Below are 16372 nucleotides of genomic sequence, written 5' to 3'. Positions count from 1 at the left end.
GAAACTTAGTGAGGAAGGCATGTTGAAAGTTGAGACAGGCTGAAAGCTTGGCCTCTTGCACCAACAGAAGGTTAAGGCTGCAGTGAGCTGTGACTGTGTCACCGCACTCCAGCCTGACGACAGAGCAAGACCCTGTTAAAAAAAAAAAAAAAAAAAATACTGTGAGAAGCCCAAGTAATGAAAACAACCACAATTTAATACACTTCTCCAGACAGGTTTTGTTTTGAGGTTGAAAATTCAGTTTGAGCACTCTTATTGTGTGAATTATTAACTTTCAGTTTGTCTTTTCAAGCGCTGCCCCTATAATATATTTCAAAGGGTTAGGATTGGTTAGAGTCTGTGGTGAGAAGGCAACACTGGGGATTCTTTCCCAATATTATCACACAACTCCTTTCCTTCCCACCCCTCTAACTTATTTATCTCATTGTGAGTTATAAAAATGATTCCAGGGCTGGAAGCAGTGGCTCATACCTGTAATACAGACACTTTGGGAGGCCAAGACAGGAGAACTGCTTGAGCCCAGGAGTTTGAGACCAGCCTGGGCAACATAGCGAGACCCTGCCTTTATGGAGATTTTTTTTTTTTTTTAATTAGCTGGGCATGGTGACCTGTGCCTGTGGTCCCAGCTACTTGGGAGGCTGGGGTGGGAGGATCCCTTGAGCCCAAGAGTTTGAGGCTGCAGTGAGCTATGACTGCACCACTGCACTCTAGCCTGGGTGACAGAGGGAGACCCTGTCTCTAAAAAAAAAGTTCCAAAACTTCCTACAAAGTGAACAGTCTTCAACTTTTATTTTCCTTTTGTAAGAAGGTAGGTAAGGTAATGAGGTAAGAAGGTAGGCAGAAATTAAGGAAATTAATATTTGTAGAAAATGGCAGCTCAGAGTAACAGCTGCAGGCTTGGATAGATTGCCAGTGCTGCCTTTAGATTCTCAGAAAGAAATAGAGGTAGTGTTATTCGTGCCATCTATTTTCTTCTTTGTATTTTCTGTATCTTTCAAATTGCTTAACATCAGAATTTATGGTTTTTATAATAGAGAAGGAAAAACCTTTAAAATTGTAGGTTTAGCCTGTATATTTTACATATGGGAATAGGGATACTGGAAGGATACTCACCAACATGAAAACAGTGTTTATCTTGTGTAATTAGGGTGATTGGTAGTTTCTTCTCTTTTGCACGTTTACATTTCTTATTTTTTTCCAATGAATATTATGTGTGTAATAAACAAGGATTTTTCTACAGTGAACATTATCTGCATAATAAAAAATTATATATTTTAAAAAATCATGTCCACACCAAAAAGTAAATATTTGTACTATAAATTTGTGTTTGTTATTCATCGACATTTTAGGCCTAGCAAGTAGATAACTCCTCCTAAATTTGGAATTGGATTTAGCGAGGTTCAGAGGCTGCCTCAGAAAGGATTCTGGGGTTCTACAGAAACCAGCAAAATCCTCGTTACTCTCTGCCATCCATTTGTTTCCTCCCTTGCAACACCGCAGAGGCCATACCAGGCCTGATTTTGGAATAACAGCAAGAGTAATACTAGTAACAACTAGATATTTATGTAACTCCTAATACTTTCAAATCTTTCCTGGTCATTCTTCTCTGAGCCTCTAAATAACTGAAAAGTAGATAGTAAGCCAGGCATTAGTGGTCGTTCCCACACTACGGCCCAAGTGATATTATTTATTTAGAGACATTGTCTTGCTATGCTGCCCAGGATGGAGTGCACTGGCTTTTCACAGGCATGACCGTAGTGCACTACAACCTTGAATTCCTGGGCTTGAGTGATCGTCCTGCTTCAGCCTCCTGAGTAGCTGAGACCGCAGGTGTGCATTACTGCTCCAGGCCCACGTGAGATTTTTAAAACAGAGAGAATCGTGTTAGTCTTCTAAAGATTCATGAAAGGATTCCCAATGTGTTACAAATAGAATTTAAACTTTTCACAAGAAGTTCTACCTGATATGGCTAAGAGCACCTCTGTGACCTCACCTTTCCCATTTCCCTGTAGGAATTTGCTCTGGCTACACTGTCCTGTATACAACTCTGGATCTTCCCGCTGCCATTCAGCTTTCTCATTTCGGAATGCTGTTCTTCCCACCACCACTGCCACCACCTTCCACCCCAGATCCACAAAAATGGATACAAATCCATTTTATCCATTCTCAGCTTAAATGTCTCTTTCTCAAAGAAGCCTTTCCTGACCACTTGTTTAAGTAGGTGTGTTCTCACCTTGTCACCCACCTCTCTTCTGTATTAGTTATCTATTACAGCACAGCAAATGACCCCAAACCTTAGTGGCTTTAAACAATAAACATTTATTGTCTCACATAGTTTCTGTGGATCAGGAATCCAGGAGTGGTTTGGCTGGGTGGTTCTGGCTCAAGGTCTCTCATGAGGTAGCAGTCAAGTCATCAGGCAGGGCTGCAGTCATCTGAAGGCCTGACCAAGGCTGGAGAATCTGCCTCCAAAGTGGCCTATTCAAACATCAAGCAAGTTAGTGCTTGGTTAGTTCCTCATGATGTGGGCCTCTCCATGGGGCCACATGCATACCATCATGACACGGCAGCTGGCTTCCCTCAGAGCGAAAGAGCCAAGAGAGCAAGGCAGAGCTACAATGTCTTTTATGATCTAGCCGCCTCAGAAGTCATGCACTGTCATTTATGCAGTATCCCATTGGTTACACAGGTCAGTCCTATTTAGCTTGGAAGAGGTACAAGGAAATGAATACCGGGAAACGGAGATCACTGTAAGCTATCTTGGAAGCTGGTTCTTCATCTTCTATCACTCAGTTTTCTAACTATTACCAACTCATTGCTTACTTGTTTCTTGTTTGGCTCCTCTCATTCATTACCTCACTATCCTCTGTACCCAGCCCAGCGCCTAACGTATAGTTGAGGCTCGGTAAATATTTATGGAATAAGTAGGAAACGCTTATCTTTTGATAACTGATTACTTAAAACAGGAGGTAGAAATAGGCATAAAATCAAAATTACTGGTGGATGTTGACTTTACCCAAGAAACTAATTGAATAATCGGATGTTTGTAGGGGGAGTTGATTTCCTCTTTATTTAATGAAACACTTTCATTTATTTTAGTCAAGAAATTGTAATGTGTAATTTTTGTTTTCTCATAATTGATTTCTTTTTTAAAGTAAAACTTCATAACAGATTTATCTTTTCTTCTTTTCCTGTATGATAATTTTATACAATTATTTTTCAACATATTCATGAAAAGAAGTTTTCTTGCAGAAATAAAATAAAATTGTAGTACAGCCATGTTAGATAATCAGTAGGTAGGAAAAGTGTGAAGTCAAACCACAATGGTTACATATTTACTTACAGACTTTCCCCACCAGATGGTAAAGTCAAGGAAGCCACAGGTGTGTATTCTGTATGTCCTTGTGCTAAGTGTGGTCCACGAATCAATAGCATCCACACCACCTTGGAGCTTGTTAGAAATACAAATCATGGGCTGGGCGCGGTGGCTCACGCCTGTGATCCCAGCAGTGTGGGAGCCCGAAGTGGGTGGATCACCTGAGGTCAGGAGTTCGAGACCAGCCTGACCAACAAGGTGAAACCCCGTCTCTACTAAAAATACAAAACTTAGCCAGGCATGGCGTGTACCTGTAATCCCAGCTACTTAGGAGACTGAGGCAGGAGAATTGCTTGAATCCAGGAGGTGGAGGTTGCAGTGAGCCAAGATGGCACCATTGCACTCCAGCCTGGGCAACAGAGCGAGACTCCATCTCAAAAATAAAATAAAATTAAAAAGAAATACAAATCATGGGCATCACCCTGGACCTAGTGAATCAAAATCTACATTTTAGCCAGCTCTCTGGGATTTGTATTCACTCTAAAGTTTGAGAAGCATTGCTCTTTGGTGCTTAACCCGGGCTTTGCATTTGAAGAAGGCTTTCAAAATGGAGAAATAGGGAGCATTTGCTTTTATGGAGTCAAGTTCAGAATAAAAGATAGCATCTTCTTAGAACTGAGGTGTTTCTGATTGAGAAGCCATCTCTTAATTCTGTAATCGAGAAGACTTTAAGTTTTAACTACAGAACATCACCATTCCCCTTGGGAGTTTACTAATGTGGCCTCCACACTTGCCTGTTGTCTGCAGTTCCTCTCAGATCCAGAAGGCCGAGCTCTGACTTAGAGTTTACCTCCTTCCTGATGGCTTTCCTCCCTCAAATTAGCAAACAGCAGAGAACCAGTTGCTTCAGGTTCCAGAAACCAAGATTTAAAACTTGGGGTCAGATGCATTAAAACGGTAGGACATGGTGAATAATGCTTTTTCCTTATTAAAAAAAAAAAGTTTTCCTATTTATTTTACAAAGAAACTTAGTTTTTAGACTCAGCTATAGAAAAGATATGTTTTGGTTTTATTTCTAGACTTCAAATTAAAAATAGAAATTCTATATTTTCAGATTTCAGTAGAAATAGAAATTGCTTATTATCCTTGTTTCTGTTTTCATTCCTTTATATTTAGCATTTTCAGTTGCTCTGAGGATATTTCACTAAAACAGCAAAATGATTACTGAACCACAAGTGTGTGGTGGAATATTGTTTCATGCCTATGCTTTTCCTTTTACATAAAAATGTACCTTTAGAAAATTAGAACAAATAATTGTGTCAATTAAGAAAGTGTAGGCTATGCTATTTGAAATATTTAAGAAAGTATCATGAGTGTTACATTGATATTCTGCTAGAGGAAGGTGAAACAATTGGCATTCACATCAACTCTCCCTTCACATTTCCAAAATCTGCCCAAATTATATTGTATTTAAGAGCAAGATCTCACCTATATACTAATTTACCCATCATGGTTTTCATTTAGCAATGTTTTTGTGCCAGTCACTGTGCCAGGCCTTAGGATTGCAAAAAGGAATGTTTAATATGTATGGATATCACCCTTTTTGGAAGTAATAGTTTGGCCAAGGAACTCTGCTAATAATTAAACCAGTTGCTGGTTCCTGAAAATTTTAATAGGTAAGTAGTATGCTTTCCTAATTCTAAAATAAACGTGTATTTCCTCAGAAGTCTAAATATTTGGCACATGTAGAGGGCCTGTAGGTTATCACCCTGCTTTGCCAGTTAATATTCTGTTCCTCCCAGGATGACATTTAAACTGCCTTTTTTTTTTTTTTTTTTTTTTGCAATGACTCTGGTGCATTTTCCTAAACAGTCTTGTGTACAATTTTATCACCATTTGAAAATCTGTTTCCTGACTTGAATCTGAATTTGCATTTCTTTCAGTTTCTATGTTTCTATATATTTGCCATTTAGGATCCCTTACCCTCTCTGCTACTGAAATTCAGTTTTTTAAAAACAAACAACTAATGTGTGTGTGTGTGTGTGTACTACATAGTAGGCTTGAATGCATGAATGTGGGTTTTTCTGGGCAGACAGAGTACATGCTATAAAAAAAAAACCAAGATACTGGTTGAATTTTTGCAAAAGTTTATATGCACTGTTAAGCATACTAGTGAGTCAAACAATAGAAGATTAGGAAATAAAATACCTTTAAAATAAAAATGTACAAATATCTTTTGATCATTCTGTTTGACACATGGAGTTGAGTTTTAGTATTTTATGATGAGCATCTTGGTACTGTAATAGCCATACTGTTGTTCTGTATTTTTAAATAGAAGTAAACAGAAGCCCATGATAAAATTATGCTAAGAAATAACTTTGGGGCCTCTTATGGCCATTGGGGTTTGCCCAGGAGTAGGCAAGGCACTAAGAACTTCCAGCATATCTTCTCCAAGGCAAAGTTTTGCAAGAGGGAGAAGCCTGCTGTGGCTTGCACAATGATATCCCATAGTTTATCCAGGAAGCCTGGTAAACAATATCCAGTAGTTCTTAGAGCCAACGTGTTTGAACGCTGCTAGACATCAATATCATGTGAGATTTTTAGCTCTATGCTTCATTTTGAGTTTGATCTCAGATTTGTTATATATAAAACTTAATTGAGCCATGCATGGAAATAGGCATCTAGTTTCCTTCAAGTTGAATTTTGGTTTGAAAAAAATGATCAGATCCAATCACTCCCTTCCATCTTCCCTTGATCCAGCTCACAGAAAATGCTCAGCCAATGGGAACATGCTTTCCCAAAACAAGGCCAGCATGCCACAGGTGGAAGGCACAGTGAATACAGGTGGCACACCACATGGCATCAAATAGAACGATATCACACGATAAGAATAGAATTCCCTTTATAGTTCTCTTCCAGTCCTTATGTTTACATCAAGAGAAAAGCCTCATTTGGGTGCAAGAAGTTCACAATACTTCCCTGCTTCTCAGAGCTCTCTTTACAAGGAAAAGGCAGGCTCCAGGATCAGAGCTTTGGTAAGCAACAGTATTTAGCTGGACTAAATTTACTTTTGCTTTTACAGTTGCCTTCTGCTTATGCCACTGACAGTTGTTTTCCATTAATAATAGTATTAGAAGTCTTGTCACAGAGGTTCACACCTGTAGTCTCAGCACTTTGTGTGGCTGAGGTGGGTGGATTGCTTGAGCCTAGGAGTTTGAGACCAGCCTGGCAACATGGCAAAACTCCCTCTCTATAAAATATACAAGAAATTAGCCAGGTTTGGTGACGTGTGTCTTGTAGTTCCAGCTACTCAGAAGGCTGAGGTAGGAGGATCACTTGACCCCAGGAGGTGGAGGCTGCAGTAAGCTGAAATCACACCACTGCACTCCAGCCTGGGCAACAGAATGAGACCCTGTCTCAAAAAATATTGGGTGAACCAGCCCCCGATATTTCAATGTAGGTTCTTTTCTATTTTCCCTAAGTGTCGGCTGGTCTGAGAAATAAAGGGAAAGAGTACAAATGAGAGAAATTTTAAAGCTGGGTGTTCGGGGGAGACATCACATGTCAGCAGGTTCCGTGACGCCCCTGAGCCATAAAACCAGCAAGTTTTTATTAGCAGTTTTCAAAGGGGAGCGAGTGTACAAATAGGGTTTGGGTCATAGAGATCACATGCTTCAAGGGCAACAAAAGATCACAAGGCAGAACATCAGGGCGAGATCACAAGGTCAGGGTGAGACTAGAATTACTAATGAAGTTCCAGGTCCCACTGTGCATGCATTGTCATTGATAAACATCTTAACAAGGTTCAAGAGCAGAGAACCCATTTGATTAGAATTCGCCAGGCTGGAATTTCCTAATCCTAGCAAGCCTGGGGGCAGTGCAGGAGGCCAGGGCATGTTTCATCCCTTATCTGCAATTGCATAAGGCAGACACCTCCAGAGTGGCCATTTTAGAGGCCCCCCCCCTCCAGGAATGCATTCTTTTCCCAGGGCTGTTAATTATTAATATTCCTTACTGGGGAAAGAATTCAGTGATATTTCTCTTACCCTTTTCGGTAATAAGAGAAATATGGCTCTGTCCTGTCTGGCTACCTGGCAGTCAGAATTAATGGTTATCTCCCTTGTTCCCTGAACATTGCTGTTATCCTGTTCTTTTTTCAAGGTGCCCAGATTTCATATTGTTTAAACACACATGCTTTATGAACAATTTGTACAGTTAATGCAATCATCACAGGGTCCTGAGGCGACACACATCCTCAGCTTACGAAGATGACTGGATTAAGAGATTAAGGTAAAGACAGGCATAGGAAATTACAAGAGTATTGATTGGGGAAGTCATAAATGTCCATGAAATCTTCACAGTTTATGTTCAGAGATTGCAGTAAAGACAGGCATAAGAAATTATAAAAGTATTAATTTGGGGAACTAATAAATGTCCACAAAATCTTCACAATTTATGTTCTTCTGCCATGGCTTCAGCTGGTCCCTCTGTTTGGGGTCCCTTACTTCCTGCAACAACAACAAAAAATAGTAAAAAATAGCATTATAAAATTGTCATTTTTAAAAAATTTTATTTTAAGTTCCAGGGTACTCATGCAGGTTTGTTACATAGGCAAACTTGTGTCATGGGAGTTTGTTGTACAGATGATTTCATCAGGTATTAAGCCTAGTACCCGTGGGTTGTTTTTCCTGATCCTCTCCCTCCTCCCACCCTCCACCCTTTCATAGGCCCCAGTGTGTGTTGACCTCTGTGTATTCATATGTTCTCATCACTTAGCTCCCACTTATAAGTAAGAATGTGCGGTATTTGGTTTTCTGTTCCTGTGTTAGTTTGCTAAGGGTAATGGCCTCCAGCTCCAACCATGACCCTGCAAAGGACATGATCTCATTCTTTTTTATGGCCACATAGTATTCCATGATGTATACGTACCATTTTAAATAAACATTTTGAGGTATAAATCTATCAGTTTAGAGAATCATGTTAAGTAGATTACAGCCAGATGGTACATAGTCTGGCAAAAGTTGTAAAGGTGATACATGAAAGACTGCTTTGGTTAGCCCTTATGTAGGCTTTGGAGTTAGTTAGACTTGGAATTCGCATCTCTGTTTGGGCACTTACCAGCTTTGTGACTTTGGGGAAATTGTTTCATCTCTCTGAGCTTTAGTCGTCTTCATCTCAAAATGGCAGTAACAGTGATGTAATGTGTGTAAAGTACAGTGCTTTAAAAAATGAATGTACTCAAACTGTAGCTCCTCCCCAGCTAACTAAACTCTTCAAGACTAGTTATATCTAATCTCTACCACAAAACTCAATCCATCTCCCTACAGTGAAATATCAATAATTGGAAATCATCTGACCTCTACCTCTTCATAATTGATTTGCTTCCTTTTTTCCTTCTTATATGATTCATAAAGCATTTAGGTCTCCCTCTGCATCTTGTGATATTAAAACTATGTGAAATCTTAAATCTGTAAGACTGTAATTATGAAGGCTGTAATTATATCCTGATCACATTTTTCCTTTTGGTATTCACAAAATGGTCTGGAATTTCTGGGCCATCTGGGTGTTCTGAAGTAGCCAACTTAGTAGTATACCTTTTTCCATTTGCATCTTCATTAGCCTATCCACACTGGCATTGTTGAAGACATGTGGATTGCATTTACAATTTACATGGCCATATGCTACAATGCCATTTTTAAATTCTATTTGTGGAACGAAGGTTTTATGGAAAACATTTTGCTCCAGAATTGTGAGTGTACTTAGGAAGATCCATGTCATACATCATGACAGCTCTTTCCCTATCATCACATGTGCTCACCTCCTTGTTTGAAGTACCTTCTTTAGCATCTGGCCATAAACATCCTTTATGATATTATCACTCATGAAACAACTGCTGGTACACCTGTATGTATTTTAATGACGGCCCGTTTGATTAAATAGGCGTGGCTCTTATAGTGTCATATTCTCAAATATATCTACTAGTGTCCATTGTAATATAATGCAATAAACTCACTTTTCTAGCAAAGTCAGAAATTGTAAGCCAAGACCCATGTGGACCCAGGAGTCTGTTCATTTCACATATGGCCAATTCCCTGAAAGGAGATGTTTGAATATAGTTTTTTTAAGTGGGTTAGTGAACAGAAAATTTAATTCATATGCTAAAGTGTGTCAGGCAGCTGAGTTCCAGCATTCAGTTCATCATTATTTTGAATTGTGGGTTTAATCAAGTTCCTTCACTTAATCTGAATGTTTGTGTTAAAAACCTGGTATCCCGCTTTAAGGAAAACCCTCACCTTTTATTTCTTTTCGATAGTCCCCAGTTTTGTGAAATGTGATGAAGACAGCCAGTGAAGTGAATCTAATTTGGGTGGTTGAATAACTAAAAGGAATCAGGAAGCCTGCATAGTGTTGCTTTCATTAAAATAGCTTTCTCCAAGTAGACATTTTTCACCATACTTTTGCATCTGTTTCAGTGTCATTTCCATTTTGCTTTGCTTAAATTAAAAAGGAATGCTATTAAAATTAAAACTTGGTTTTAAAAATACACACACACACAAACATATATGATCAAGTCAGTGGGTTGGGCTGAATGCTTTGTTATTTGACAGATTTGCATGTCTCTTGCTGGCGGCAGGAAGCAGTTTGGTTTACCCTCTTTGATACAAAGCTAGCATATGTAATAGAGTTTATTTGTTCAGAGCTGGGCATCAGGTGTAATAGAATCACGCATTGTGTTTATGTGACCTTGACTTTTATATCCCTGTAGATGTTCATTCATTCATTTTTCAGATATAAATTAAAGGTAGAGATTGCAGATTAGATGTGCCAGGGCTCATGTGGGCTATGTGAAATGTAGTTTCTCTCACTCTTGGAACTTATTGGATCATGACAGAAATATAAATGAGCTCTAGGAGAATATTCAACCCTTGCGAGAATTCATTTCCGTCAAGACATGGGTAGTGACTGTGCTAGCAGATGAGGCCTGCAAACTTATTTCTCTCCTTTTTCTTGGTATTTGTTACTGGTATTTTAATTCAGTTAGCAGTACAAAGGGTCTTAAGCAATATTATCAAATTATAGCCTTTCAATTGTGAATATGACTTACGATAAGTAGACTACTTAATATAACATATCTCTTTTTTTTTTTTTTTTTGAGATGGAGTCTCTCTCTGTTGCCCAGGCTGGAGTGCAGTGGCATGATCTCGGCTCACTGCAACCTCTGCCTCCTGGGTTCAAGCGATTCTCCTGCCTCAGCCTCCTGAGTAGCTGGGATTACAGGTGTGTGCCACTACGCTCGGGTAATTTTTGTGTTTTCAGTAGAGACCGGGTTTCACCATGTTGGTCAGGCTGGTCTCAAACTCCTGACCTCGTGATCTGCCCACCTCGGCCTCCCAGAGTGCTGGGATTACAGGTGTGAGCCACTGCGCCCAGCCAACATTGTATCTCTTGAAGGTCTACTTTGTACTCAGTTGTTTTGGGCACTTCGAAAGAAGAAATGGCCCAATCTTCTGTTGTCTTTTTTTTTGAGATAGGGTCTGACTCTGTCGCCAGGCTGGAGCGCGGCTGATCATGGCTCACTGCAGCCTCGACCTCCCAAGGCTCAGGTGATCCTCCCACTTCAGCCTCTTGAGTAGCTGGGACTACAGATGCACACCACCATGTCTTGCTAATTTTTTTTTTTTTTTTTTAGAGATGGGGTTTTGCCATCTTGCCTAGGCTGATCTTGAACTCCTGGGCTCAAGCAATCCTCCTCCTTCAGCTTCCTGAAGTGCTGGGATTACAGATATGAGCCACTGTGTCTGGCCTGCTGTCATTTTTTTAAAAAAGGAGCACATAAAGGGCATTTGACCCTTTTGGATGCTGCTGAAATTACTTAACGTAATTCAAACTTCACTTTCTATATTGGCTGTATGCACCAGAACTTAGTATTAAGTTGAACTATTTAAAATCATCAATATCTTCTATTTTTGTTCTATTAAAAGCAATTTTTTATGATATAATCTAATACCTATAATTTATTGAGCACCCACTAGATACATAACTGTATTCAGTACATATGGAATATTCAAGTTCTAATAATAAAACAGGCAGTACCTTTGGGAACTGCTGTTGAAGAAAAGCTCACTGCCATGGACACTGTTATGAATTTGGGGGTTTCTTAGCAGGCATGAAGGGATAAAAAGAATTGTGCACCAGAAATAAATTTGGGATTTATATTTAACGTCTTCTAATCTTTACCTTAAAAGCACCTCAGTCAATAGTAAGGATCACAAACTTTATTTGCAAACAACATGAATAGTGAATAGAGTGTATAATGTGTTTCATCATAAAACGGTTTCTTATTTACTGATGGAGAGCAAAGCTCAATGGCAGATTAACTCTACAAATCAAGAGAATATGAGAATCAAAGGCCAGAATCCAGGATAATGAGCAAAACTCCTGGAAGAGCACTAAGACCAGTCCTGCTGGACTTTTGAACTGACTTTCCAAACTGAACATTATGACCCAATGGAGGCCAGGTGTGGTGGCTCACACCTGTAATCCCAGCACTTTGGCAGATCGAGGCAGGTGGGTCAGCTGAGGTCAGGAGTTCGAGACCAGCCTGGCCAACATGGTGAAACCCTGTCTCTACTAAAAATACGAAAATTAGCTGGGCATGGTGGTGCATGCCTGTAGTCTCAGCTACTCAGGAGGCTGAGGCAGGAGAATCGCTTGAACCCAGGAGGCAGAGGTTGCAGTAGGTCAAGATTGCGCCACTGCACTCCAGTCTGGGTGACAGAACAAGACTCCATTTGAAAAACAAAAAATGATCCAGTGGGGCCAAAGGTGGAGAGTTCAGGGTTCCCCTGAAACTTTCTTGGTCCATGTCACCATGAGCACTTAGCGATACTCAGAATATCCAGCTGCATGCTGTGTGGAGTTGAGCAAAAACAGTTCTTTCAGGTGAAGCTGCTGGCACTAACAGCACTTACATGCCCTTTACTAATTTTGAACAACTCAGGATCTGCAGGGAAATAGAATTCCCATAAAAATCTTTAAACCTAAAGGATACAGTCATCCAACCTTCACTCCCAAGTCCATCCGAACTGTAATTAGAAAAATGCACTCTTATTTGCCTATTCTATCATTTTAAAAGGCCAATTAAAGGCAAAATGAATCCCCATGATTTTTAAATTATATTCTATCATTTTGCCTAGAAAATGACAGATTTTTATACAGGCCTCCCTGGGAGTTTTGAGAGAATCTGGAATATCTGTTTAGAATTATAGATATCTGCCAAGTGCAGTGGCTCACACCTGTAATCCTAGCACTTTGGGAGGCGGACGCAGGAGGATTGCTTAAGCCTAGGAGTTTAAGACCAACCTGGGCAGCATAGTGAGATCATGTCTTTGCAAAAAATAGCAATTAGCCTGGCATGGTGGCCTGCATCTGTGGTCCCAGCTTCTCGGGATGCCGAAGCGGGAGGATCACTTGAGCCCAGGAAGCTAAGGCTGCAGTAAGCTGTGATCGCACCACTGCACTCCAGCCTGGGCAATAGAGCAAGACCCTGTCTAAAAAAAAAAAAAAAAGAGAGAGAGAGAAAGAGAATGGCAGATTATTGTACAGGTCTCCCTGGGAGCTTTGAGAGAATATGGAATATCTATTTAGAAATATAAGAATCTTTCCAGGCTCTCTGGAGTCTTCCACCAGATGATGCACAAAGAACATCCCTAGTAAATAGGAACCCAAGAAAACAGCTGAAGGCCAATACTGATTGGTGACTCCTGCATTAGGAGATGGACTTCCAGAGTAGAAAGTGCCCCAGATCTCTTTTCCTTATTTGCCCCCCATTGCCACTGTATCTCCAACCCTCCTTCCTCCTCAACCACCACTATCAGATATGACAGGAACTCTCAGGTCAGAATGGGAGCCATAATTTCCTCAAGCTCATTTTGCTTTCAATGAGTGCTATTTGGCCCTTGCAGAACCGGATGTTCCTTCTCTACACATTTTTTTTGTTTGTTTGTTTGTTTGTTTGTTTTTGTTTTGAGACAGAGTTTCACTCTATCACTAGGCTAGAGTGCAGTGGCGTCGTCTTGGCTCACTGCAACCTCCGCCTCCCAGGTTCAAGTGATTCTCCTGCCTCAGCCTCCCGAGTAGCTAGGATTACAGGTGCACACCACCACGCTCAGCTAATTTTCTGGTATTTTTAATAGAGATGGGGTTTCACCATGTTGGCCAGGCTGGTCATGAACCCCTGACCTTGTGATTCACTCGCCTCGGCCACCCAAAGTGCTGGGATTACAGGCATGAGCCACCATGCCCAGCCCCTTCTCTACACTTTCAAAGCACATTGCTCATATTTCTCTGGGTTAACAAGGAAGTCTCTTTTTTGTGTGTCTGTCTTCCCTACTAGACTGTGAGCTTATTAAGAGGAGGAATCTTGTCTTTGTTGCTCCAGTGCCAATCAGATTGCTTGACACAGGCTCATTCATTCATTTAATCTCTCAATCATTTATTTATTCCCAATTGGAACCTCTCAATAAGTGTTCATTGACTAAATAGATGGATAAATAAATATCTTTTTTTCAGGACTAGATTATGAATTTCTTGGGCAAATTTCAAGGTACATATATGAGAAACTCCTTACCCATTTCCTAGCAAAATAAGCATTAGAGAAGAATAACTTATATCCATTTTAAAACCATTCAGTAGTTCTCATAGTTCTTTGGGTCAAGTCTTAAACCTTCCATATCATCTACAAAGCCTTTCATTTGTTCCAATCACTGGCCTATCATTCCAGCCTCATTTGTTTGCATTCTCCTCTTTGTCTCCATTCTCCAGCTGCATTGACCTTATAAGTAACTCAGCATCTGTACTCCTTCCCTACAGGGCCTTTGTACTTGAAGTTGCTGTGACTTGAACACCTCTTTTTCCCTACCCTTCACCTGGTTAACTTCTGCATGTCTTCCAGATCTCACGTCAGACATCTCTTCCTTAAAGAAATGTTCCTTAACCTCACTCCCCACCAGTCTATGTCAACTCTAGTCAACTCTATCTGTTATATGTGTTCATATTTCTGTATTCCCTGTCCTTTAGAGAAGACGTTGCAGTTTTATAGGTTTGTGGTTTTTTTTTCCTTTCTCCTAGACGGAGTTCTGCTTTGTTGCCCAGGCTGGAGTGCAGTGGTATGATCTGGGCTCACTGCAACCTCTGCCTCCCAGGTTCAAGTGATTGTCCTGCCTCAGCCTCCCGAGTAGCTGGGACCACAGGTGTGTGCCGCCATGCCCAGCTAATTTGTTTTTTGTTTGTTTGTTTGAGATGGAGTCTTGCTCTGTGGCCCAGGCTGGAGTGCTGTGGCACAACCTTGGCTTACTGCAACCTCTGCCACCCGGTTTCAAGTGATTCTCCTGCCTCAGCCTCCCGAGTAGCTGGGATTACAGGTGCCCACCACCACGCCTGGCTAATTTTTGTATTTTTAGTAGAGACAAGGGTTCACCATATTGGCCAGGCTGGTCTCGAACTCCTGACCTTGTGATCTGCCCTCCTTGGCCTCCCAAAGTGCTGGGATTATAGGCATGAGCCACCACACCCAGCCTAATTTTTGTATTTTTAATAGAGACAGGGTTTCACCATGTTGCCCAGGCTGGTCTTGAACTCCTGACCTCAGGTGATCCACCCGCCTCAGCCTCACAAAATGCTGGGATAACAGGTGTGAGCCACTGTGCTTGGCCGGTTTTTATTATTTTTTTAATGATTAAGCAATGTGTCAGTTATCTGTTGCCACAATAATGTGTAATTTTAAAAGACTATAAAATATCAGTGACATTCACCAGTAAGTGTTTATTGCTCATGTATTTAGGGTCAGTTGCAGGTCAGCAGGGCAACTGTGTTCTTGACTGTAAAGCCTGGACTCACTCATATATCTGAGGATAAGCTGGCTTGATGGCTGATCTGGCCAGACCTTGGTTTGGGTGACTGGAGCAACTGCTGTACATGTCTCTCACCCTCCAGAAGTCTGGCCCAGACATGCACTCATGTTATGTTAGTGGCAGATGTGTAAGAGGAAACATGACAGACTCCTGGAGGAGACACAGGCATACCATTAATTCCATCTTATTCTGTTGGTCAAAGTTAGTCTCATGGACAAGACCAGAGTCAGAGTGGGAGGGCACTGCAAAGTTACAGGCAAAGGACATGTTTACAGGATGGGTAAAGTATGGGGCCCTCTTTGCATTCTACCACAAACTGAAGGCAATGATGGTGTACCTCTTTAATTTTTCAGAGACAGGTCTTGCTCTGTCACCCAGACTGAAGTGCAGTGGCTTGATCACAGCTCACTGTAACCATGAACTCCTGCATCCAAGTGATCCTCACTTCTTGGCCTCTCAAAGTACTGAGATTTACAGGCATGAGCCACTGTGCCCAGCTGGTGAACTTCTTTTTAATTGCTACTATATCTCTAGTACCAAACAAGGTACTTGGCACATAGTGGGTGATAAATATTTTTTTAATGAAGGAAGGATGGAATATGAAAAGGCATTAATTTAATGCAGTTGTCTCAAGAATTCAGAGAAATGTTCACTTTTGAAGGAGGTTCCCACCTTAAGAAAGATAAAATAAATTAGTCCAATATTGTTATCCATTTTATGTTTTTTCAAATTCCCAAATTCTTCCAAATAGTAGCTGTTTGCACTTCAGGGTTAGCTTTTATTTCCCATGTGATACATTTCCCTCTCTATCACTAGTGACAGTAGTGGAAGGTGTTTGAAAAATAATTTCAAATGAAAAGGGTGAGTCATGAACTGTGTGAAGAAACAGAACAAAAACTTAATATTTTGGATATGAAGAAAAAATAAGTAGTTTTTGTTAGTTTGGACAAAGTTTTGGGCAAGCTTTCTCATATGCCATAGGCTTTATCTTCATTCATTTGTGCTGCTGTAACAGAATACCGCAGACTAGGTGATTTATAAAGAACAGAACTTGCGGTGTTTGGTTTTCTCTTCTTGTGATAGTTTGCTAAGAATGATGGTTTCCAGCTGCATCCATGTCCCTACAAAGGACGCAAACTCATCC

General features: G+C 40.6%; 1 protein-coding gene across 1 annotated transcript in view; it reads left to right on the top strand.

The window, feature by feature from the left end:
- MCC (mutated in colorectal cancers) overlaps positions 1-16372 on the top strand; it is a 471854-nt gene that overhangs the window by 165717 nt on the left and 289765 nt on the right. The window lies entirely within an intron of this gene.

Source organism: Colobus angolensis, unplaced genomic scaffold (genome assembly GCF_000951035.1).
Source record: "Colobus angolensis palliatus isolate OR3802 unplaced genomic scaffold, Cang.pa_1.0 Scaffold62, whole genome shotgun sequence".
In the NCBI taxonomy this organism is placed as follows: Eukaryota; Metazoa; Chordata; class Mammalia; order Primates; family Cercopithecidae; genus Colobus; species Colobus angolensis.
Note: the sequence above shows the minus strand (reverse complement) of the source record. Positions and strands in the feature narration are given on the sequence as shown.